Source organism: Bos grunniens, chromosome 7 (genome assembly GCF_055505025.1).
Source record: "Bos grunniens cultivar Pamir isolate PY7600 chromosome 7, Bosgru_T2T1.0, whole genome shotgun sequence".
NCBI lineage: Eukaryota > Metazoa > Chordata > Mammalia > Artiodactyla > Bovidae > Bos > Bos grunniens.
Genome location: NC_141171.1, coordinates 72,195,436 through 72,223,111, shown reverse-complemented (window position 1 = coordinate 72,223,111; position 27,676 = coordinate 72,195,436). Strand labels below are relative to the sequence as shown.

Here is a 27,676-nt window from a genome sequence, read left to right as displayed (position 1 = left end):
TGTGGAAAAGAGACCACAACACAATAAGTCTGACAAAATGAGAAAACTAAGAAATACATTGCAAATGATGGAGCAAGAGAAAACCTGCAAGAACAACTAAATGAAGAGGAAATAAGCAATATATCTGAAAGAATTCAAGTAACGTTAATAGAGATGATTCAAGATCTTGGAAACAGAAGAGTCACAGATCCAGAAGATATAAGAAAAGTTGAGCAAAGACCAAGAAAAACTAAAGAACAAGCAAACAGAGATGAACAAGACAATAACTGAAATGAAAAATATATTAGAGGTAATCAATAACAGAATAACTGAGGCAGAATAAAGGATAAGTGACTGGGAAGACAGAATGGTGGAAATCTCTGCTGCCGAACTGAACAAAGAAAAAAGAATAAAAAGAAATGATAGCACTGTCATAGAACTCTGAGACAACATTAAATGCACCAACATTCAAATCATAGGGGTCCCAGATGAAGACGAAAAAGAGAAACAGGCTGAGAATATATTTGAAGAGATCACAGTCAAAAACATCTCTAAAATGGAAAAGGAAAAAGTCAGCAAATCCAGGAAGCATAGAAATTTTCATACAGGATAAACCAAAGGAGGAACATACCAAGACAAATATGAATTAAACTAACAAAAATTAAAATTTAAAAAATATTGAAAGAAACCAGGGAAGGGTAACAAATAACATACATGGGAAACCCTATGAAATTATCAGCTGGCTTCTCAGCAGAAACTCCACAGAAAAAAGGAAGTGGCAGGACATATTTAAAGTGATGAAAGGGAAGAACATAAAGCAAAAGTACTCTACCCATCAAGGCTCTCATTTATATTCAATGGAAAAATCAAACGCTTTACAGACAAGCAAAAAGTGCAGAGTTCAGCACCACCAAACCAGCTTTACAACAACTGTTAAAGGAACTTCTCTAGGACAAAAAAAAAGAAGAGAGAGAGAGAACAAAAGAGTATGCACTCATCATAGCAAACATCCTCTTCCAATGACACAAGAGATGACTCTGCACATGGCCATCACCAGAAAGTCCTACTGAAATCAGATTGATTGTATTCTGTGCAGTCAAAGATGGAGAAGATCTATACAGTCAGCAAAAATAAGACCTGGAGCTGACTGTGGCTCAGATCATGAACTCCTTATTGCAAAATTCAGGTTTAAATTGAAGAAACTAGGGGAAATCACTTGGCCATTAAGTTATGACCTAAATCAAAGCCCTTATGATTATACAGTGGAAGTGAGAAATAGATTCAAGTGATTAGATCTGGCAAACAGAATGCCTGAAACTGGGCCGGAGGTTCATAACACTGTACAGGAGGTGATGACCAAAACCGTTCCCAAGAAAAAGAAAAGCTAGAAGACAAAGTGGTTGTCTGGGAAGGCCTTAAAAATAGCTGAGGAAAGAAGAGACGCAAAAGGCAAAGGAGAAAGTGAAAGATATACTCAACTGAATGCAGAGTTACAGAGAATAGCAAGGAGAGGTAACGAAGCCTTCTTTAGTGAAGATGCAAAGAAAGAGAAAAATGATAGAATGGGAAAGAATAAAACTCTCTTTAAGAAAATTCGAGATACCAAAGGAACATTTCCTGCAAAAATGGGCACAATAAAGGACAGAAATGATAAGGCCCTAAGAGAAGCAGAAGAGATTAAGAAAAGGTGGCAAGAATGCACAGAACAACTATTTTTTTTTTTTTAAGTCTTATTGACTCAGATAACCACAATGGTGTGCTCACTCACCTAAAGTAAAACTTCCTGGACTGAGAAGTCAAGAGAGCCTTAGGAAGCATTACTACAAACCTAGCTAGTGGAGGTGATAGAATTCCAGCTGAGCTATTTCAAATCCTAAAACATGATTCTGTTAAAGAAGTACACTCAAAATGCCAGCAAATTTGGGAAACTCAGCAGTGGCCACAGGACTGTAAAATGTCAATTTTCATTCCAATCCCAAAGAAAGGTAATGCCAAAGAATTTCAAACTACCATACAATTGCACTCATTTCACATGCTAACAAGATTATGCTCAAAATCTTTCAAGCTAGTCTTCAGCAGTATTTGAACCAAGAACTTCCAGATATACAAGCTGGATTTAGCAAAGGTAGAGGAACCAGAGATCAAATTGCTAACATCAGCTGGATCATAGAAAAAGCAAGAGAATTCCAGAAAAACATCTACTTCTGCTTCATTAACCAATCTAAAGCCTTTGACTGTGTGGATCACAACCAATTGTGAAAAGTTCTTAAAGAGATGGAAGTTCCAGACCACGTTACCTGTCTCCTGAGAAGCCTATGTGCAGGTCAAGAAGAAACAGTTAGAACCGGACAGGGAACAATGGACTGGTTCAAAATTGGGAAAGGAATACATCAAAGCTGTATATTGTCACCCTGCTTATTTAACTTATATGTAGAGTACATCATGCTAAATGCCGGGCTGGATGAATCACTAACTAGAATCAAGATTGACGGGAGAAATATCAACAACCTCAGAAATGCATATTATACCACTCTATTGGCAAAAAGTGAAGAGGAACTAAAGAGGCTCTTGATGAGAGTGAAAGAGGACAGTGCAAAAACTAATTTGAAATTCCAAATTCAAAAAATGAATATCATGGCACACAGCCCCATAACTTCATGTCAAATAGAAGAGGCAAAGCAGAGACAGTGGCAGATTTTATTTTCTTGGGTTCCAAAATCACAGTGACTGCTGCCATGAAATTAAGACACTTGTTTGTTGAAGGAAAGCTATGATAAACCTAGACAATGAATTAAAAAGCAGAGACTTCACTTTGCCAACTAAGGTCCATATAGTAAATCTATAGTTTTTCCAGTAGATGTATACAGATGTGAAAAGTGGTCCATAAAGAAGGCTGAAGGCCAACGAATTGATGCTTTCAAATTGTGGGGCTGGAGAAGACTCTTGAGAGTCCCTTGGCTGGCAAGGAGATCAAACCAGTCAATACTGAAAGAAATCAACCCTGAACATTCACTGGAAGGAAAGATGCTGATGCTCCAATACTGTGACCACCTGGCATGAAGAACTGACTCATTGGAAAAGAACTGGTGCTGGGAAAGCTTGAAGGCAGAAGAAGTGGGCAGCAGAGGATGAGATCATTAGATAACATCACTGACTCAATGGACATAAATTTGAGCAAGCCCTGGGAAACCATGAAAGACAGGGAGGCCTGGCATACTACATGGGATTGCAGAATCAGACAAGAATTCAGGACAGAACAACAACACACCCCTCTCGCCAGACACTAAAATAAACTCAAACTGGCTTAAAGAATTAAATATAAGATATGACACCATAGAAGAGGGACTTCACTGGTGGCCCAGTGGTTAAGGTTCCATGCTTCCAATGCAGGGGGCAAGGATTGGATTTCTAATCTGGAAACATGCAGCATAGTACAGCTAAAAAATATTTTTAAAAAAATTTTCCTAAAAGAGATCATAGGCAATACATTCTCTAACATAAATCCTACCAATATTTTCTTAGGTCATGGATGGAGGAGCCACGTAGGCTACAGTCCCTGGGGCCACAAAAAGTCTGACACTACTGAGCGACTTCACTTTCACTTTCAGCCTCCCAAGGCAATACAAATAAAATAAAAAATAAAAAATTGGAGGTGGGAGGAGGAAAGATGGCAAAGGAGTAGGAGGACATCGAGTTTCATCTCTCTCCATAAATGCATCAAGAATACATCTACAGATGGAAACGTTCTCACAGAGAACCAGCTGAACGTTAGCCAAAGACCTTGGACACTGGAGAGTACAAAAAAGATCCTTGATGACCAGGTAGGACAGAAGAAAGGGGAAAAAAAGAAGAGAGGAAATGGGATGGGGTCCATGCCCCTGAGGTTTGAGGGGACCTGAAAAAGCAGAGAGGTTCCCACATCCAAAGGAACCCCCTTACCAACAGGGAGATAAGTTGAGCAGAAGAAGAACATCTAGAGCTGTTAGAGGAGAGTGAAATAGTTGGTCCGTGGCAGGCAGGACAGATGGTCGGGACCACATCCCTCTACGCCCTAGCCCGGACATGTGTCTGCAGGTACACACAGGGACTGGGAGGGACTGGGTGCAGGAACATGGAGACTGGAGAGCAAACCCAGGGAGAGGACTGCTGCTGGATGTGAGGAAGCAGCCTGAGGGGACTGGAATGAGGAAATCCACAACCAGAAATGTTTGTGGAGGATACCTGGACTGCAGTAGAAGAAAGGCACCATTACTGACTAATGTGCAGGGACTGGACCCGCCTTTGCAACCTCTCTCCCCAAGCACCAGCCCCTGCCCTCCACCCAGGGGCTAGGAAAGGTCTCTGCTGGGTCTGACCCTCTGGTACCTTCTCTCTGGCATTAGAAAAGGCCCCCACCAGGGCTGGCCATCTCATGCTGGTGGTCAGGAGCTAGGAAAGGTCTCCACCGGGCCAGATCTGTCATACCTGTGACCAAACACTAGAAGAAGGCCCCACACACACATGCTGCCAGGAACAAGGAAAGAGCTGACACTTACATGCCTGCTTCCAGGCACTAGAATAGAAAAGGCCCCCACCAGGGCTGGCTCTGACATGCCGGTCATTAGGAGGTAGGAAAGGCTCCCACTAGGGTCAAATCTCTCATGCCCATGGCCACTTCCCCATGTCTTGCCACCAACAGGAGCAGCTCTCTCACGGACACTGACTCCTTGCACGCATCTGGGGCCACTAGGGCACCTGAGACTCCAGCAGCCATGCTATCCCTGTGACCTGTCCTCACTGGGGCAGACCCGAGTTCTCCAGGGCAGTCTCAAGAGCAGACCCCAGTGGGTGGCCCCTCACAGAGGTGGGGGTAAAAGCACACCTGAGCCCTAGGGGTCATGCAACTAAGGAAGAAGAACTGAAATCTCTCCTTGCAGCTGCACAACCATGAATTAATACCTTCATGACCGGCTTGATAAAAACTCAGCACCTATCAAATATATGAACTCCTGTAGCCAAGATGGACCAAGCTTTAGCAACTGTAGTCTTTGTGGGCCCATACACATGGGGATTGGGCCAGGCTAAAGTCAGATCTGCCTTCATAACACCTGCAACAGGTCCATATCCATGGTTACTGCAATCTTGGGACCTGACTGCAGTGATACTTTGGTGGCCTAGTGAAAGCAATATCAAAATTAGTTATAGGCACAACCACAATTAAGGTGTGGCCAAAAGCAGTGTCAACATCATCATGATCTGAGAGCTCACACACTGGATAAAAGGTGACACAACAGAGCATACCCACAGATGGACAGCTCCAGAGGAGGAATACTCAGTAGTTTCCCTCCCAGTGGGAGTGCTCCAATCCCACCTACCTCACACTGTGGGTCAGAATCACAGCTAAGAAGCAGATCTGGGGCCTCTACTCTAACAACTAGGGAGCAGACTCTGCCCCTGAAGGGCAGTGGCAACTACAGAGCAAAGGGGGAAGTCCCACTAAATATCCAGAGCAGGCTCTGGTCACCATAATACCACTCAAATCCCCTTTACAAGTCTGGCTTTAGTAACGGTGGGTTCTGTTGGCATGTAACATAAGGATAGGGCCTGACCAGAGTTTGAGCAGTCCTACAAGTCTCTCTCAGAGGGTCCAGATGCACAACTACTGCATTGCTGGGACCTAACCTTGGTGAACCTGCATCAGTGGCTGGGTGATACCAACTGAGAGTCACCAGGGCCCATTGCCAGCATACCCACAGTTAAGCAGGACGGAGAGCATTTCCAACAATAGTATACTTTATGAGCTTTTACAATAGGCGATACGGGACAAAACTGAGCACAATCACAGGTGAACAGCTCCAGTGGAGGAAAATTCAGTGGCTAACCTCCCAGTGGAGTGCTCCAATCTCACCTACCTCACACTACAGATCAGAATCACAACCAAGAAACAGACCTGGGGCCTCTACTCCAACAACCGGGGAACAGACCCCACCCCGCAAAAGGTAGCTACAACCTCAGAGCAAAACAAGTCTCTACTCAACATTCAGGGCAGTTCTGATCCATGTAACACCAACCAAACCCCTATCAATGGGATAATAGCACAAGCATCTGAATCAATCTCACCCACCAGGTGACAGACACCAGAAGCAAGAGGAACTATGATCCTATAGCATGTGGAAAAGAGACCACAAACACAGTAAGTCTGACAAAATTAGACAACTAAGAAATATGTTGCAGATGAAGGAGCAATATAAAAAGCTACAAGAGGATTTCTGGTTCAAGATGGTAGAGTAAAAGGACATACGCTCATCTCCTCCAGCAACAGCACCAAAACAACAACTAGCTATTGAACCATCACAGAAGAATGTTGGAACCCATCCAAAAAAGATACCCCATGTCCAGAGGCAAAGAAGAACCCACAGCAAGATGGTAGGAGGGGCACAATCATGATACAGTCAAATCCCATACCCACTGGGTGGGTGATCCACAAACTGGTGAAAAATAATACCAGAGAAGTTCTCCCACTGTTGTGAAGGTTCTGAATCCCATGTCAGGCTTCCTAGCCCACAGATCCAACAACAGGACAGGGAAATCTGACCTTGAAGACCAGTGGAATTTGATTATAGGACTTCCAAGGGACTGAGGGAAACAGAGACTACAGTCTTGGAGGGCACAAACAAAATCTTGCACAAACCAAGACCCAGAGGAAAGGAGCAGTGACCCCACAGAAGACTGAACCAAAACTACCTGCTCGTGTTGGAGGGTCTCCTGTGGAGATGTAGGTCAGCAGGGGCTCATCACAGGGATGAGAACACTGGCAACAGCAGTCCTGGAAGGTCCCCCTTGGTTTAAGCCCTCTTCAAGTCTCCATTAACCCTGCCACAGAGTCTGAAGACTCCAGATCTGGGTCACCTCAGGCCAAACAACTACCAGGGAGGGAGCACAATCCCAACCCATCAGCAGGTAATTAGAGTAAAGCTTTACTGAGCAAGGCCCTGACCACCAGACCAAGACTCAGTTTTTCCCACCACCAGTCCCTCCCATCAGGAAGCTTACACAAGCCTCTTAGCCTCCTCCATCAGATGGCAGACAGAAGAAGAAGAACCACAATCCCACAGTGGCTAGAACAAAAACCACATTACAGAAAGTAAATCAGGATGAAAAAGCAGAAAGCTGTGTCCCAGATTAAGGGACAAGATAAAACCCCAGGAAAACAACTAAATGAAGTGGAGATAGGCAACCTCCCAGAAAAAGAATTCAGAATAATGATAACTTAAGGTGATCCAGGATCTTGGGAAAACAATGGAGAAGATGCAAGAAACCTTTACAAAAGAACTAGAAGAATAAAAACAAACAAGTAGAGATGAATGATACACTAGAAGGAATCAATAACAAATTAAATAAGGCAGAAGAATGGAAAGAAAAAAAAAAAAAAAGACAGCCTAAGGAACCTCTGGGACAAGATTAAATGCACCAACATTCGCATTATAGGGGTCCCAGAAGAAGAGAGAGAGAAAGGACCCAAGAAAACATTTGAAGAGATAATAGCTGAAAACTTCCCTAACATGGGAAAGGAAATAGTCAACTAAGTCCAGAAAGCACAGAAAGTAGCAGGCAAGATAAACCTCAAGGAAAAACACACCAAGACACATAGTAATCAAACTGACAACAATCAAAGACAAAGATTAAAAACAAGGGAAAAACGACAAATAACACACCAGGGAACTCCCATCAGACTATCAGCTGATTTTTCAACAGGAATTCTACAAGCCAAAAAGGAATAGCATGATATATTTAAAATGGTGAAAGGGAAGAACCTGCTACCAAGAATACTCTACCCAGCAAGACTCTCATTCAGATTTGATGGAAAAATCAAAAGCATTCCAGATAGGTAAAAGTTAACAGAATTCAGCACCACCAAACCAGCTTTACAACAAATGCTAAAGGAACTTCTCTAGGCAGGAAACTCAAGTGTAGGAAAAGACCTACAGAAAATAAACCCAAAACAATTAAGAAAATGGTAATAGAATCATGTGTATGTGTTAGTCGCTTCAGTGGTGTCTGACTCTGTGTGACCCCATGGACTGTAGCCCACCAGGTTGCTCTGTCCATGGGATTCTCCAGGCAAGAATACTGGAGTGGGTTGCCATTCCCTTCTCCAGGGGGATCTTCCCCACCCAAACCTGGGTCTCCTGCATTGCAGGCAGATTCTTTACCACTGAGCCACCAGGGAAGCCATGGTGATATGTATGGTAGGATCATACATGTCAATAACTACCTGAAGTGTAAATGGATTAAATGCTCCAACCAAAAGACAAAGACTAGCTGGGTAGATGAAAACATGTGCATGTATGCACTTCCACTTACCACATCACTCTGCTTGACCCCCTAGATTGTATGCATTTTGTATTGTTAGGTTAATCATGTTCCTATTATGGCTTGCAATTGTAAGTATCTTTTATTTTTTGTCTGGCTATTGATTGTGAAAACTGATAAACATCTTTTACTATCGTGATTATGTAACCATTGAACATAATACCATTGTATCAAGATTGGTCAACATAAAAATTATAGAGTTCTATATCACCAAAACTACCATTTTATAGAAAAACTTGTAATCACTTTTTAAAATCCAGAAGAGTATCAGAATTATCTTGGAATTTTTTTAAAAATTCAAATGCCCAGGTATTGCTGTTTTTTCTCCAAAGCTCCAGATATGCTTCTAATGAGCAGCCATGTTTAAAAACAACTGGACTATATGATAATCTTTTACTTTTATCTTGTTTGTTTCACTTTATCTGTTTCATATTCAGTGCTCCCATTTCATTTATGTTTTTCAGTTTCTCCATTTCTTCTGATGTTTTCTCTCAAGCTTTTATCAAATGTAATACAAAAGCTTTTGTATACATATAAAGAGTAAGTATAACAAATATTTTATAAAATGGATGAATATTTGCCTAACAAAAAAAATGACATTTTGATTCCACTTATTTGGCTTAGCATAAATAGAATACTAGATTTCTAATTTGAAAAAGTAGATATTCAACAAGCAACAATGGTTTACTGTATAGCACAGGGACCTATAGTCAGTATCTAATAATAACCTATAATGTAAAATAATCTGAAAAATAATATGAGTATGTGTATAACTGAATCACCTTGCTGTGCACCTGAAACATTGTAAGTCAACTGTACTTCAGTAACATATATTAAGGAAAAATTACACACAAAATAACCTATAAAGACAACTAAATGAAGAGAAAATAAGCAATATATCTGAAAAAGAATTCAAGTCATGATAGTAAAGATGATCCAAGATTTCAGAAACAGAAGCAGTGTGGATCCACAAGATAAAAGAAAAGCTGAGCAAAGACCTAGAAGAACTAAACAACAAGCAAACAGAGATGAATAAGACAATAACTGAAATGAAAAACATATTAGAAGGAATCAATAGCAGAATAACTGAGGCAGAATAATGGATCAGTGACCAGGAAGACAATGGAGGAAATCTCTGCTGCAGAACAGAATAAAGAAAAAAGAATGAAAAGAAATGAGAGCAGTCTTAGATACCTCTGAAACAACATTAAATGCTCCAACATTCAAATTATAGGGGTCTCAGAAGAAGAAAAGGGGAAAGGGCCTAAGAAAATACTTGAAGAGATCATAGTCAAAAAATTCCCTAACATGGGAAAGGAAATAGTCACCAAAGTCCAGGAAGCACAGAGTTTTGTACAGCATAAACCAAAGGAGGAACACACTGAGAAAATTATTAATCACACTAAAAAAAATTAAATGCAAAGAAAAATACTAAAAGCAATGAGGAAAAAGCAACAAATAACATGCAAGGGAAATCCCACAAGGTTATCAGCTAACTCCTCAGCAGAAACTCTGTAGGCAAGAAGGAAGTGGCAGGATGTGTTTAAAGTGATAAAACAGAAAAACATAACAAAGAATATTCTACTCATTCAGATTTGATGGCAACATCAAAAACTTTACAGACAAGCAGAAGCTCCGAGAGTTCAGCACCACCAAACCAGCTTTACAGTAACTACTAAAGGAACTTATACGCAAAAAAAAATCATGAGAGAACAGAAGAGGAAGGGGAAAAATAAAAAGACATACAAAAGCAAACCATTGATTGATTTGCAGATATTGAAGAATCCTTGCACCCCTGGGATAAAGCCCACTTGGTCATGGTGTATGATCTTTTTAATGTGTTGTTGGATTCTGATTGCTAGAATTTTGTTAAGGATTTTTGCATCTATGTTCATCAGTCATATTGGCCTGTAGTTTTCCTTTTTGTGGCATCTTTGTCAGGTTTTGGTATTAGGGTGATGGTGGCCTTATAGAATGAGTTTGGAAGTTTACCTTCCTCTGCAATTTTCTGGAAAAGTTTGAATAGGATAGGTGTTAGCTCTTCTCTAAATTTTTGGTAGAATTCAGCTGTGAAGCCATCTGGACCTGGGCTTTTGTTTGCTGGAAGATTTCTAATTACAGTTTCAATTTTCTTGCTTGTGATGGGTCTGTTAAGATTTTCTATTTCTTCCTGGTTCAGTTTTCACAAAAATCAATGTAATACACCACGTTAACAAATTGAAAAATAAAAGCCATATGATTATCTCAATAGATGCAGAGAAAGCCTTTGACAAAATTCAGCATTGATTTATGATAAAAACCCTCCAGAAAGCAGGAGTAGAGGGAACATACCTCAATATAATAAAAGCTTTATATGACAAACCCACAGCAAACATTATCCTCAATGGTGAAAAATTGAAAGCATTTCCTCTAAAGTCAGGAACAAGACAAGGGTGCCCACTCTCACCACTACTATTCAACATAGTTTTGGAAGTTTTGGCCATAGCGATCATAGTAGAAAAAGAAATAAAAGGAATCCAAATTGGAAAAGAAGTAAAACTCTCACTGTTTGCAGATGACATGATCCTCTACATAGAAAACCCTAAAGACTCCACCAGAAAATTACTAGAGCTAATCAATGAATATAGTAAAGTTTCAGGATATAAAATTAACACAGAGAAATCCCTTGCATTCCTATACACTAATAATGAGAAAATAGAAAGAGAAATTAAGGAAACAATTCCATTCACCATTGCAACAAAAAGAATAAAATACTTAGGGATATATCTACCTAAAGAAACTAAAGACCTATATATAGAAAACTATAAAACACTGGTGAAAGAAATCAAAGAAGACACTAATAGATGGAGAAATATACCATGTTCATGGATCAGAAGAATCAATACAGTGAAAATGAGTATACTTCCCAAAGCAATCTATAGATTCAATGCAATCTCTATCAAGCTACCAACAGTATTTTTCACAGAGCTAGAAAAATAACTTCACAATTTGTATGGAAATACAAAAAACCTCGAATAGCCAAAGCAATCTTGAGAAAGAAGAATGAAACTGGAGGAATCAACCTGCCTGACTTCAGGCTTTACTACAAAGCCAAAGTCATCAAGACAGTATGGTACTGGCACAAAGACAGAAATATAGATCAACGGAACAAAATAGAAAGCCCAGAGATAAATCCATGCACCTATGGACAACTTATCTTTGACAAAGGAACCAAGAATATACAGTGGAAAAAAGACAATCTCTTTAACAAGTGATGCTGGGAAAACTGGTCAACCGCCTGTAAAAGAATGAAACTAGAACACTTTCTAACACCATACACAAACTCAAAATGGATTAAAGATCTAAACGTAAGACCAGAAACTATAAAACTCCTAGAGGAGAACATAGGCAAAACACTCTGACATACATCACAGCAGGATCCTCTATGACCCACCTCCAAGAATATTGGAAATAAAAGCAAAAATAAATAAATGGGACCTAATTAAAATTAAAAGCTCCTGCACAACAAAGGAAACTATAAGCAAGGTGAAAAGAAAGCCTTCAGAATGGGAGAAAATAGCAAATGAAGCAACTGACAAAGAATTAGTCTCAAAAATATACAAGCAACTCCTACAGCTCAATTCCAGAAAAATAAATGACCCAATCAAAAAATAGGCCAAAGAACTAAACGGACATTGCTCCAAAGAAGACATACAGATGGCTAACACACACATGAAAAGATGCTCAACATCACTCATTATCAGAGAAATGCAAATCAAAACCACAATGAGGTACCATTTCACACCAGTCAGAATGGCTGCAATCCAAAAGTCTACAAGCAATAAATGCTGGAGAGGGTGTGGAGAAAAGGGAACCCTCTTACACTGTTGGTGGGAATGCAAACTAGTGCAGCCACTATGGAGATTCCTTAAAAAACTGGAAATAGAAGTGCCTTATGACCCAGCAATCCCACTGCTGGGCATACACACCAAGGAAACCAGAATTGAAAGAAACACGTGTACCCCAATGTTCATCATGGCACTGTTTATAATAGCCAGGACATAGAAGCAACCTAGATGTCCATCAGCAGATGGATGGATAAGAAAGCTGTGGTACATATACACAATGGAGTATTACTCAGCCATTAAAAAGGATACATTTGAATCAGTTCTAATGAGGTGGCTGAATCTGGAGCCTATTATACAGAGTGAAGTAAGTCAAAAAGAAAAACACCAATACAGTATACTAATGCATATATATGGAATTTAGAAAGATGGTAATGATAACCATGTATGTGAGACAGGAAAAGAGACACAGATGTATAGAACAGTCTTTTGGACTCTGTGGGAGAGGGAGAGGGTGGGATGATTTGGGAGAATGGCATTGAAACCTGTATATTATCATATGTGAAATGAATCGCCAGTCTAGGTTTGATGCATGATACAGGATGCTCCAGGCTGGTGCACTGGGATGACTCAGAGGGATGGGATGGGGAGGGAGGTGGGAGGGGGATTGAGAATGGGGAACACATGTACACCCATGGCAGATTCATGTCAATGTATGGCAAAACCAATACAATATTGTAAAGTAATTAGCCTCCAATTAAAATAAATAAATTTATATTTTTTTTAAAAAAAGCTAATCAGCTTCAGCAAAAATAAGTAAAATATTTTTTTAAAAAGCAAACCAAAAATAATCACAAAAATAACAATAGGAATGTACATATCAATAACTACCTTAAATATAAATGGGATAAATACCCCAACAAAAAGACAAACTGGCTGAATGGATAAAAACAAGACTCATATGCTGTCTACAAAAGACCAACTTTGAATACTGGAGTGGGTTGCCATCCCTCCTCTGGGGGCTCTTCCCAACCCAGGGATTGAACCCAGGTCTCCCACATTGGAAGCAGATTCTTTGCTGCCTGAGCCACCAAGGAAACCCGAATGCCTGAACCAAAAGACATCAGACTGGCTAAATGAATAAAAAATAAGACTCATATATATGCTGTGTATGAGACCCACTTCAGACCTAGTGATACAAACAGACTAAAAGTGAGGGGATGGCAAAAGATATTCCATACAAATGGAAATCAAAAAAGAGCTGGAGTAGCAATACTTATATCAGGCAAAATAGACTTTAAAATAGACTGTTACAAGAGACAAGGATGTAAACTGCATAATGATCAAGGGATCAATCCAAGAAGAATATATAACAATTGTAAATATTTATATACCCAACATAGGAGCACCTCAACACATAAGGCAAATGCTAATAGCCATAAAAGAGGAAATCTACAGTCACACAGTAATAGGGGTGGACTTTAACATCCAAATTATACCAGTGGACAGATCATCCAGACAGAAAATAAGGAAACACAAGCTTTAAATTACACATTAGACACAACTGCTGCTGCTACTGCTAAGTCACTTCAGTCGTGTCCGACTCTGTGTGACCCCATAGACGGCAGCCCACCAGGCTCCCCTGTCCCTGGGATTCTCCAGGCAAGAACACTGGAGTGGGTTGCCATTTCCTTCTCCAATGCATGAAAGTGAAATGTGAAAGGGAAGTCGCTCAGTTGTGTCCGACCCTTCGAGACCCCATGGACCGCAGTCCACCAGGCTCCTCCGTCCATGGGATTTTCCGGGCAAGAGTACTGGAGTGGGGTGCCATTGCCTTCTCCTTAGACACAATAACTGATATTTAATAGGATATTTCATCCAACAGAAGCAAAATACACTTTCTTCTCTAGTGTACACACAGCATTCTCCAATTTAGACCACATTTAAGCTCATAAATCAAGCCTCAGTAAATTTAAGAAAACTGAAATCATACCAAACATGTTTGCTGACTACAGCACTAAGACTAGAAATCAATTACTGGGGGGATGGGGGAACTATAAAAAACACAAGCACATGAAGGCTAACCAATGTGCTACTAAATAACCAATGGATCACTGAAGAAATCAAAAAAATACCTAGAAACAAATGACAGCGAAAACACAATGACTAGTCCCCACCTCCACCCCACCCTGTTCCCTCTCTGGTTGGGTGAGGCGCGGCCCGCCCCGCCAGCTCCCAGCAGAGGCTGAGGGAGAGAGAGAGTGGGCGGGGAGGAGGACTCAGGGCGTAGGAGCCGGGGAGCCCTCCCGCGCCACAGAAAATTTCCAGAGACTTGGTGAAGATAGGAAAGCTATCAAAAAGACCATAGGACTATTGTACTTTAGAGAAATAATGCAAGCTGTGCAGGTCGTGTAGAGCTGTCCAGCAGTCTCTGCTGCAGTGGGCTAGTGGAGACCAGAAACAGATGAAACCTAACAGTGGCATTGAAGGTATTTGCTGTTTATCCTGAAGCTCAGCTGAGGCAGAGCTCAGCTGATCTGTTTCTTGACTGTTTACTTCCTATTGGCCTACCAAGACTTTATTGGAGAATTCTGTTGCACAGAGCCTGCCGTCGTCTGTGGGCCGTAACAGGAGCATGCATTTGCAAGTGTCAGATTTGTGGATCAATAAAGTTTTCCTGAAAGAAAGAAGAAATCAAGCTCCACCCACCAGAACACCAACACAAGCTTCCCTAACCAAGAAACCTTGACAAGCCACCTGTACAAACCCACACACAGCAAGGAAACGCCACAATAAAGAGAAATCCACAAACTGCCAGAATACAGAAAGGACACCCCAAACTCAGCAATTTAAACAAGATGAAGAGACAGAGGACCACCCAGCAGGTAAAGGAACAGGATAAATGCCCACCAAACCAAACAAAAGAGAAGAGATAGGGAATCTACCTGATAAAGAATTCCGAATAATGATAGTGAAATTGATCCAAAATCTTGAAATCAAAATGGAATCACAGATAAATAGCCTGGAGACAAGGATTGAGAAGATGCAAGAAAGGTTTAACAAGGACCTAGAAGAAATAAAAAAGAGTCAATATATAATGAATAATGCAATAAATGAGATCAAAAACACTCTGGAGGCAACATATAGTAGAATAACAGAGGCAGAAGATAGGATTAGTGAATTAGAAGACAGAATGGTAGAAATAAATGAATCAGAGAGGATAAAAGAAAAACGAATTAAAAGAAATGAGGACAATATTAAACGCTACAACATTCGAATCATAGGGGTCCCAGAAGAAGAAAACAAAAAGAAAGACCATGAGAAAATACTTGAGGAGATAATAGTTGAAAACTTCCCTAAAATGGGGAAGGAAATAATCACCCAAGGCCAAAAAACCCAGAGAGTCCCAAACCCAAGGCAAAACACCCCAAGACACATATTAATCAAATTAACAAAGATCAAACACAAAGAACAAATATTAAAAGCAGCAAGGGAAAAAACAACAAATAACACACAAGGGAATTCCCATAAGGATAACAGCTGATCTTTCAATAGAAACTCTTCAAGCCAGGAGGGAATGGCAAAACATACTTAAAGTGATGAAAGAAAATAACCTACAGCCCAGATTATTGTACCCAGCAAGGATCTCATTCAAAAATGAAGGAGAAATCAAAAGCTTTACAGACAAGCAAAAGCTGAGAGAATGCAGCACCACCAAAACAGCTCTCCAACAAATACTAAAGGATATTCTCTAGACAAGAAACACAAAAAGGGTGTATAAATTTGAACCCAAAACAATAAAGTAAATGGCAACGGGATAATACTTATCAATAATTACCTTAAACATAAATGGGTTGAATGCCCCAACCAAAAGACAAAGACTGGCTGAACAGATACAAAAACAAGACCCCTACATATGCTGTCTACAAGAGACCCACCTCAAAACAGGGGACACATACAGACTAAAAGTGAAGGGCTGGAAAAAGACTTTCCATGCAAATAGGGACCAAAAGAAAGCAGGAGTAGCAATACTCATATCAGATAAAATAGACTTTAAAACAAAGGCTGTGAAAAGAGACAAAGGCGGTCACTACATAATGATCAAAGGATCAATCCAAGAAGAAGATATAACAATTATAAATATATATGCACCCAACACGGGAGCACTGCAATATGTAAGACAAATGCTAACAAGTATGAAAGGAGAAATTAACAATAACACAATAATAGTGGGAGACTTTAATACCCCACTCACACCTATGGATAGATCAACTAAACATAAAATCAACAAGGAAACACAAACTTTAAACGATACAATAGACCAGTTAGACCTAATTGATATCTATAGGACATTTCATTCCAGAACAATGAATTTCACCTTTTTCTCAAGCACACATGGAACCTTCTCCAGGATAGACCACATCCTGGGCCATAAATCTAACCTTGGTAAATTCAAAAAAATTGAAATAATTCCATGCATCTTTTCTGACCACAATGCAGTAAGATTACGTCTCAATTACAGGAGAAAAACTATTAAAAATTCCAACATATTGAGGCTGAATAACATGCTGCTGAATAACCAACAAATCACAGAAGAAATCAAAAAAGAAATCAAAATTTGCATAGAAACGAATGAAAATGAAAACACAACAACCCAAAACCTGTGGGACACTGTAAAAGCAGTCCTAAGGGGAAAGTTCATAGCAATACAGGCATACCTCAAGAAACAAGAAAAAAGTCAAATAAATAACCTAACTCTACACCTAAAGCAACTAGAAAAGGAAGAAATGAAGAACCCCAGGGTTAGTAGAAGGAAAGAAATCTTAAAAATTAGAGCAGAAATAAATGCAAAAAACACAAAAGAGACCATAGCAAAAATCAAGAAAGCCAAAAGCTGGTTCTTTGAAAGGATAAATAAAATTGACAAACCATTAGCCAGACTCATCAAGAAACAAAGGGAGAAAAATCAAATCAATAAAATTAGAAATGAAAATGGAGAGATCACAACAGACAACACAGATATACAAAGGATCATAAGAGATTACTATCAACAATTATATGCCAATAAAATGGACAACGTGGAAGAAATGGACAAATTCTTAGAAAAGTACAACTTTCCAAAACTCGACCAGGAAGAAATAGAAAATCTTAACAGACCCATCACAAGCACGGAAATTGAAACTGTAATCAAAAATCTTCCAGCAAAAAAAGCCCTGGTCCTGACGGCTTCACAGCTGAATTCTACCAAAAATTTAGAGAAGAGCCAACACCTATCCTGCTCAAACTCTTCCAGAAAATTGCAGAAGAAGGTAAACTTCCAAACTCATTCTATGAGGCCACCATCACCCTAATATCAAAACCTGACAAAGATGCCACAAAAAAAGAAAACTACAGGCCAATATCACTGATGAACATAGATGCAAAAATCCTTAACAAAATTCTAGCAATCAGAATCCAACAACACATTAAAAAGATCATACACCATGACCAAGTGGGCTTTATCCCAGGGATACAAGGATTCTTCAATATCTGCAAATCAATCAATGTAATACACCACATTAACAAATTGAAAAATAAAAGCCATATGATTATCTCAATAGATGCAGAGAAAGCCTTTGACAAAATTCAACATCCATTTATGATAAAAACTCTCCAGAAAGCAGGAATAGAAGGAACATACCTCAACATAATAAAAGCTATATATGACAAACCCACAGCAAACATTATCCTCAATGGTGAAAAATTGAAAGCATTTCCTCTAAAGTCAGGAACAAGACAAGGGTGCCCACTTTCACCATTACTATTCAACATAGTTTTGGAAGTTTTGGCCACAGCAATCAGAACAGAAAAGAAATAAAAGGAATCCAAATTGGAAAAGAAGAAGTAAAACTCTCACTGTTTGCAGATGACATGATCCTCTACATAGAAAACCCTAAAGACTCCACCAGAAAATTACTAGAGCTAATCAATGAATATAATAAAGTTGCAGGATATAAAATTAACACAGAGAAATCTCTTGCATTCCTATACACTAATAATGAGAAAATAGAAAGAAAAATTAAGGAAACAATTCCATTTACCATTACAATGAAAGAATAAAATACTTAGGGATATATCTACCTAAAGAAACTAAAGACCTATATATAGAAAACTATAAAACACTGGTGAAAGAAATCAAAGAAGACACTAATAGATGGAGAAATATACCATGTTCATGGATCGGAAGAATCAATATAGTGAAAATGAGTATACTACCCAAAGCAATTTATAGATTCAATGCAATCCCTATCAAGCTACCAATGTATTCTTCACAAAGCTAGAACAAATAATTTCACAATTTGTATGGAAATACAAAAAACCTCGAATAGCCAAAGCTATCTTGAGAAAGAAGAATGAAACTGGAGGAATCAACCTGCCTGACTTCAGGCTCTACTACAAAGCCACAGTCATCAAGACAGTATGGTACTGGCACAAAGACAGAAATATAGATCAATGGAACAAAATAGAAAGCCCAGAGATAAATCCACGCACCTATGGACAACTTATCTTTGACAAAGGAGGCAAGAATATACAATGGATTAAAGACAATCTTTTTAACAAGTGGTGCTGGGAAATCTGGTCAACCACTTGTAAAAGAATGAAACTAGAGCACTTTCTAACACCACACACAAAAATAAACTCAAAATGGATTAAAGATCTAAACATAAGACCAGAAACTATAAAATTCCTAGAGGAGAACATAGGCAAAACACTCTCTGACATACATCACAGCAGGATCCTCTATGACCCACCTCCAAGAATATTGGAAATAAAAGCAAAAACAAACAAATGGGACCTAATTAAACTTAAAAGCTTCTGCACAACAAAGGAAACTATAAGCAAGGTGAAAAGAAAGCCTTCAGAATGGGAGAAAATAATAGCAAATGAAGCAACTGACAAACAACTCATCTCAAAAATATACAAGCAACTCCTACAGCTCAATTCCAGAAAAATAAATGACCCAATCAAAAAATGGGCCAAAGAACTAAACAGACATTTCTCCAAAGAAGACATACAGATGGCTAACAAACACATGAAAAGATGCTCAACATCACTCATTATCAGAGAAATGCAAATCAAAACCACTATGAGGTACCATTTCATGCCAGTCAGAATGGCTGCGATCCAAAAGTCTACAAGCAATAAATGCTGGAGAGGGTGTGGAGAAAAGGGAACCCTCTTACACTGTTGGTGGGAATGCAAACTAGTACAGCCACTATGGAGAACACTGTGGAGATTCCTTAAAAAACTGGAAATAGAACTGCCTTATGACCCAGCAATCCCACTGCTGGGCATACACACTGAGGAAACCAGGAGGGAAAGAGACATGTGTACCCCATTGTTCATCACAGCACTGTTTATAATAGCCAGGACATGGAAGCAACCTAGATGTCCATCAGCAGATGGATGGATAAGAAAGCTGTGGTACATATACACAATGGAGTATTACTCAGCCATTAAAAAGAATACATTTGAATCAGTTCTAATGAGGTGGATGAAACTGGAGCCAATTATACAGAGTGAAGTAAGCCAGAAAGAAAAACACCATTACAGTATACTAATGCATATATATGGAATTTAGAAAGATGGTAACAATAACCCTGTATACGAGACAGCAAAAGAGACACTGATGTATAGAAGTCTTTTGGACTCTGTGGGAGAGGGAGAGGGTGGGATGATTTGGGAGAATGGCATTGAAATATATATAATATCATATATGAAATGAGTCGCCAGTCCTGGTTTGATGCACGATACTGGATGTTCGGGGCTGGTGCACTGGGACGTCAGAGGGATGGTATGGGGAGGGATAGGGAGGAGGGTTCAGGATGGGGAACACATGTATACCTGTGACGGATTCATTTTGATATATGGCAAAACCAATACAATATTGTAAAGTTAAAAAATAAAATAAAATTTTAAAAAATAATAAAATTTAAAAAAAAAACAGGCAAAAAAAAAAAGAACACAATGACTCAAAATCTAGGGAATGCAGCAAAAGCAGTTCTAAGTGGGATGCTTATAGCAGTACAATCCCACATCAAGAAACAAGAAAAATATCAAATAAACAGTTTTACCTTATACCTGAAGCAATGAGAGAAAGAACAAACAAAGCCCCAAGTGAGTATAAGGAAAAAAATCATAAAGATCAAAGCAAAAATAAATGAAATAGGAATGAAGAAAGCAATAGAAAAGATCAAACTAAAAACTTGTTTTTTGAAAACATAAATAAAATTGATAAACCTTTAGTCATACTTATCAAGAAAAAATAGACTCAAATTAGTAAAATTAGAAATGAAAAAGGAAAAGTTGCAACAGACACCACAGAAAAACAAAGGATCATAAGAGACTACCACAAGCAACTATTGGAGAAGGAAATAGCAACCCACTCCAGTATTCTTGCCTGGAAAATCCCATGGACAGAGGAGCCTGGTGGGCTACAGTCCATGGGGAAGCAGAGAGTCAGATACCACTGAGCAACTTCACTTCTTCAAAAAACAAGCAACTATATGTGAACAAAATGGACAACCTGGTAGAAATGGACACATTTAGAAAGGTACAATTTTCAAAGACTGAACAGGAAGAAACAGAAAACAGATCATAAGCACTGATATTGCTGCTGCTGCTAAATCACTTCAGTCGTGTCCGACTCCGTGTGACTCCATAGATGGCAGCCCACCAGGCTTCCCCGTCCCTGGGATTCTCCAGGCAAGAACACTGGAGTGGGTTGCCATTTCCTTCTCCAATGCATGCATGCATGCTAAGTCACTTCAGTCATGTCCTACTCTGTACGACCCTAAGGACAGGAGCCCTCCAGGCTCCTCTGTCCACAGGATTCTCCAGGCAAGAATACTGGAGTGGATTGCCATGTCCTTCTCCCACTGATATTGAAACTGTGATTAAAAATCTTCCAACAAACAGAAGTTCAGGACCAGATGGCTTCACAAGCGAATTCTATCAAGCATTTAGAGAATAGCTAACACCTATTGTTCTCAGACTCTTGAAAATATTGCAGAGGGAGGAACACTCCCAAGGTCATTCTGTGAGCCTACCATCACCCTGATACCAAAAGCAGACACAGATATCATACCAAAAAAATTACAGGCCAATATCACAAATGAACACACACCAAAAGTCCTCAACAAAATATTAGCAAACCAAACCGCAACACTTTAAAAGGATCATACACCATGATCAAGTGGAATTTATCCCAGGGATGCAAGGATTCTTCAATATACACAATTCAATTAATGGGATACACCATATTAACACACTGAAGACTAAACTCGTACGATCATCTCAATAGATGAAAAAAAAGCTTTAGCTAAAATTCAATACCCATTGATGATTTAAAAAAAAAAACAAACTCTCTAGAAAGTGGGTATACAGGGAACCTATCTCCACATAATAAAGACAGTATATGACAAAGCAATAGCAAACATCTTTCTCAATGATGAAAAACTGAAAGCATTTCCTCTAAGATCAAGAATAAGACAAGGATGTCCACTCTCACTACTACTATTCAGCATAATTTTTGAAGTCCTAGCTACAGCAATCAGAGAAGAAAATAAATAAAAGGAATCCAAACTGGAAAAGTAGTAGTAAACCTGTCACTGTTTGCAGATGACATGATACTATACATAGACAATCCTAAAAAGGCTTATCAATGAGTTTGGTAAAGTTTCAGGACACAAAATTAATACGCAGACATCTCTTGCATTCCTATACACTAACAACAAAAGATCAGAAACAAATTCAGGAAACAGTCCCATTTACCATCTCAACAAAAAGAATAAAATACCAAGGAATAAACCTACCTAGACAAAAAACCTGTACTCAGAAGACTATAAGATATTGATGAAAGAAATCAAATACAATACAAAGAGATGGAGAGAGAGATATACCATGTTGTTGGACTGGAAGAATCAATATTGTGAAAATAACTATACTACCCAAAGCAATCTACAGATTCAATGCAATCTTTATCAAATTATCAATGGCATTTTTCACAGAATTAGAACAAAAACTTTTACAATTTGTATGGAAACAAAGACCTGGAATAGCCAAAGAAATCTTGAGAAAGAAACATGGAGTTGGAGGAAGCAGGCTCCCCAACTTCAGACTATTCTACAAAGCTATAGTCATCAATACAGTATGATACTGTGGAAGATATGAGTTTCATCCCTAGTCCAGGAAGATTCCACATGCCACAGACCAACTAAGCCCCTTGTATCACAACTACTGAGCCAGCACTCAGAGCCCATGAGCCACAACTACATAACCTATGTGCCACAACGATCGAAGCCTACATGTCTAGAGCCTATACGCCCCAACAAGAGAAACCATCCAATGGGAAGCCCACACACCTTAATAAGTAGCCCCTACTGGCTGCAACTAGACAAAGCCCATGCATAGCAACAAAGACCCAACGCGACCAAAAATAAATAAAATTAAAAAAATTTTAAAGCAAGTTGACAATTTTTAAAACACTGATGAAACAAATCAAAGATGACACAAATAGATGGAGAAATATGCCATGTTCGTGGATTGGCACAATCAATATACTGAAAATGAGTAGACTACCCAAAGCAATCTATAGATTCAATGCAATCCCTATCAAGCTACCAACGGTATTTTTCACAGAACTAGAATAATTTCACAATCTGTATGGAAACAAACGAAAAAAAAAAAAAAAACCACCTCAAATAGCCAAAGCAATCTTCAGAAAGAAGAATGGAACTGGAGGAATCGACCTCCCTGATACAAAGCTACAGTCAAGACAGTATGGTACTGGCACAAGGACAGAAATATAGATCAATGGAACAAAATAGAAAGCCCAAAGATAAATCCAAGCACCTATGGATACCTTATCTTTGACAAAAGAGGCAATACAATGGAGAAAAGATAATCTTTTTAACAAGTGGTGCTGGGAAAAATGGTCAGCCACCTGTAAAAGAATGAAACTAGAACACTTTCTAACATCATAGACAAAAATATACTCAAAATGGGTTAAAGATCTAAATGTAAGACCAGAAACTATAAAACTCTTAGAGAAAAACATCGGCAGAACACTCTCTGACATAAACCACATCAAGATCCTCTATGACACACTTCCCAGAGTAATGGAAATAAAAACAAAAAGTAAACAAATGGAACCTAATTAAACTTAAAAGCTTTTGCACAATGAAGGAAACTATAAGCAAGGTGAAAAGGCAGCCTTCAAAATGGGAGAAAATAATAGCAAATGAAACAACTGACAAAGAATTAATCACCAAAATATACAAGCAGCTCAATACCAGAAAAATAAACAACCCAATCAAAAAGTGAGCCAAAGACCTAAACAGACATTTCTCCAAAGAAGATATACACATTGCTAATAAACACATGAAAAGATGCTCAACATCACTCATTATTAGAGAAATCCAAATCAAAACCACAATGAGGTATCATCTCACACCGTCAGAATGGCCACCACCAAAAAGTCTACAAACAATAAATGCTGGAGAGGGTGTGTAGAAAAGGGAACCATCTTACACTGTTGGTGGGAATGCAAACTGGTACAGCCACTATGGAGAACATTGTGGAGATTTCTTAAAAAACTGGAAATAGAACTGCCATATGACCCAGCAATCCCACTGCTGGGCATACACACTGAGGAAACCAGAACTTAAAGAGACACGTGTACCCCAATGTTTATTGCAGCATTGTTTACACTAGCTAGGACATGGAAGCAACCTAGATGTCCATTGGCAGACAAATGGATAAGAAAGCTGTGGTACATATACACAATGGAATACTCAGCTATTAAAAAAAAAGAATGCATTTGAGTCAGTTCTAATAAGGTGAATGGAACCTATTATACAAAGCGAAGTAATTCAGAAAGAGAAACACCAATACAGTATATTATTTATGCATATATATGGAATTTAGAAAGACAGTAACAATGATCCTATATGTAAGGCAGCAAAAGAGATACAGACATAAAGAACAGATTTTGGACTCTGTGGGAGAAGGTGAGGGTGGGATGATTTGAGAGAATAGCATTGAAACATGTATATTACAATATGTAAAATAGATGACCAGTGCAAGTTCGATGCATGAAGCAGGGCATTCAAAGCCAGTGCTCTTGGACAACCCAGAGGGGTGGGGGGGAAAGGGATGTTGCGGGGGAGGTTTAGCATGGGGGGGAAACATGTGCACCCATGGTTTATTCATGTCGATGTATGGCAAAAGCCACCACAATATTATAAATTAATTATCCTCCAATTAAAATAAATTAATTCTTTAAAAAAAGAATGAGTTAAAAAAAAAAAACTTACAAATAATAAATGCTGGAGAGGATGTGGAGAAGAAGAGAACCCTCCTACACTGTTGATGGGAAAGTAAATTGATACAGCCACTATGGAAAACAGTATGGAGGTCCCTCAAAAATATATATGTGCTACTATGTACAAAATGGATATCTAATGACCTGGATAATCACAATGGTGTGGTCACTTACCTGCAGCCAGACATCCTAGTGTGTGAAGTCAAGTGGGCCTTAGGAAGCATTACTATGAACAAAGCTAGTGGAGGTGATGGAATTCCATCAAAGCTATTTCAAATCCTAAAAGATGATGCTGTTAAAATACTGTACTCAATATGCCAGCAAATTTGGAAAACTTAGCAATGGCCACAGGACTGGAAAAGGTCAGTTTTCATTCCAATCCCAAAGAAGGGCAATGCCAAAGAATGTCCAAACTACTGCACAATTGCACTCATCTCACAGTCTAGCAAGGTAGAGGTCAAAATCCTTCAAGTTAGGCTTCAACAATGCATGAACCAAGGATTTCCAGATGTACAAGATGGATTTAGGAAAGGCAGAGGAACCAGAGATCTAATTGCCAACATTCGTTGGATCATAGAAAAAGAAAGAGAATTCCAGAAAAAAACATCTACTTCTGTTTCATTGACTACACTAAAGCCTTTGTGTGGATCACAACAAACTGGAAGATTCTGAAAGAGATGGGAATACCAGACCACTTTATTCACCTCCCAAGAAATCTGTATGTATGTCAAGAAGCAACAGTTAGAACCAGACACAGAACAACAGACCAGTTCAAAATTGGGAAAGGAGCAAGTTAAGGCTGTATATTGTCACCCTGCCTATTTAACTTCTATGCAGAGTACATCATGTGAAATGCTGGGCTGGATGACTCACAAGCTGGAATCAAGATTGCCAGGAGAAATATCAATAACCTCAGATATGCAGATGTTATCACCCCAATGGCAGAAAGTGAAGAACTAAAGAGCCTCTTGATAAAAGTAAAAGAGGAGTTAAAAAGCTGACTTCAAACTCAACATTCAAAACAGAAGATCATGGCATCCAGTCCCATCACTTCCTAGCAAATAGAGGGGGGAAATGGAAATAGTGACAGAAGTCATTTTCTTGGGCTCCAAAATCACTGTGGACAGTGACTGCAGCCATGAAATCAAAAGTTGCTTGCTCCTTGGAAGAAAAGCCATGACAACCTAGACAGCATTAAAAAGCAGAGACATCATTTTGCCCACAAAGGTCCATCTAGTCAAAGCTATCCATGGTTACCAATAGTCATGTACAGATGTGAAAGTTGGACCATAAAGAAGCTTGAGCGCCAAAGAATTGATGCTTTTGAACTGTGGTGCTGGAGAGGATGCCTGAGAATTCCTTGGACAGCAATATCAAACCAGTCAATTCTGAAGGAACTCAACCCTGAAGATTCATTAGGACTGGTTATGAAGCTGAAGCTCCAATACTTTGGCCACTGATGTGAAGAACTGACTCACTGGAAAAGACCCTGATGCTGGGAGAGATTGAAGGCAGGAGAAGGCAATGACAGAGGATGAGATGGTTGGATGGAATCACCAACTCAATGGATGTGAGTTTGAGCAAACTCCAGGAGATGGTGAAAGACAGGGAAGCCTGGTGTGCTGCAGTCCATGGGGTCACAAAGAGTCAGACAAGACTTAGTGACTGAACAATAATGAGAACCTACTGTATTGCACAAGGAATTCTACTCAATGCTCTATGATAGCTCATATGGGAAGGAAATCTAAAAAAGAAGGGATATATGTATATGCATAGCTGATTCACTTTGCTGTGTAGCAGAAACTAACACAACATTGTAATTATACTCCAATAGAAATTATTTTTAAATAAATAAATTTAAAAGGGGGGACCTAATCAAATTTACAGGCTTTTTTGCACAGCAAAGGAAACCATAAAGCAAAAAGACAACCTATGGAATGGGAGAAAATATCTGCAAATGATACGACCAACAAAGGCTTAATTTCCATAATATACAACTTATATAACTCGATAATAACAACAACAAAATCCAAAAGAAGGACAGAAGGTCTAAATCTATATTTCTCCAAAGACATGTCCTGTGTTCAGTTGTGTCTAACTCTTTGGGACCATATGGACTGTAGCTTGCCAGGCCCCTCTATTAATGGGATTTTCCAGGGAAGAATACTGGAGTGGATTGCCAGTCCCTTTTCCAGGGGATCTTCCCAACCCAGGGGTCAAACCCACATCTCCTGCATTGGCAGGCCGATTCTTTATCACTGAGCCATCTGGTCAGAATGACAATCGTCAAAAAGTCTACAAATAACAAACGCTAGAAAGGGTGTGGATAAAGGGAACCCTTCTAACTACTGGTGGGAATGGAAGCTGGTTCAGCCATTGTGTTAGGTTCCTCAAAAAACTTAAACTGGAGTAGCCATATGATCCAGCAATCCTATTCCTGGGCATATATCCAGACAAAACTAATTCAAAAAGACACATGCACCCCCATATTCATACAGCACTATTCGCAATAGCAAGACATAGCAGCAAACTAAATATCCATTGACAGATGAATGAACATAGATGTAATGTGTACATATACACAACAGAAAACTACTCAGTGATTAAAAAAACAAAAGTAACACACACACAAAAAATGCCATTTGCAGCAACATGGATGAAACCAGAGATAATCAACTAAGCAAAGTAAGTGATAAAGAGAAAGACAAGTACCATATGACATCACTTATATAGAGAATCTAAAACATGACACAAATGAACATGTCTATGAAACAGACTCCTAGGTATAGAGACTAGACTTGTGATTGCTAAGGGGAAGGGATGGAATGGGAGTTTGGGGTTAGCATATGTATATTTATATATAGGGGTAGTTAGGGACTTTGGGAAGATTATGTACACACTGTTATATATATATATATATCATAGGATATTGAATATAGTTCCATCTATACATAATAGCTTATATATAGGATGCATAATAGCTTATATATAGGATGGATAAACAAGATCTTATTGTATAACACATGGAACTATATTCAATCAGTTCAATTCAGTCGCTCAGTTGTGTCCGACTCTTTGCAACCCCATGAATTGCAGCACGCCAGGCCTCCCTGTCCATCACCAACTCCCGGAGTCCACTCAGACTCACGTCCATCGA

At 39.1% G+C, this 27,676-nt stretch overlaps 1 protein-coding gene across 34 annotated transcripts in view; it reads right to left on the bottom strand.

Annotated features, from left to right (window-relative positions):
• Positions 1–27,676, bottom strand: part of LOC147369821 (uncharacterized) — a 117,641-nt gene that overhangs the window by 58,349 nt on the left and 31,616 nt on the right. Inside the window, exon 1 of one of the 34 annotated variants that reach the window (XR_015167946.1) lies at positions 6,703–6,958. The exons of the other annotated variants lie outside the window; for them this stretch is intronic. The gene's annotated coding sequence lies outside the window, so the exon portion shown is untranslated. Of the gene's footprint in view, positions 1–6,702; positions 6,959–27,676 lie in introns of those variants that run through there. 34 annotated transcript variants of the gene reach the window in all.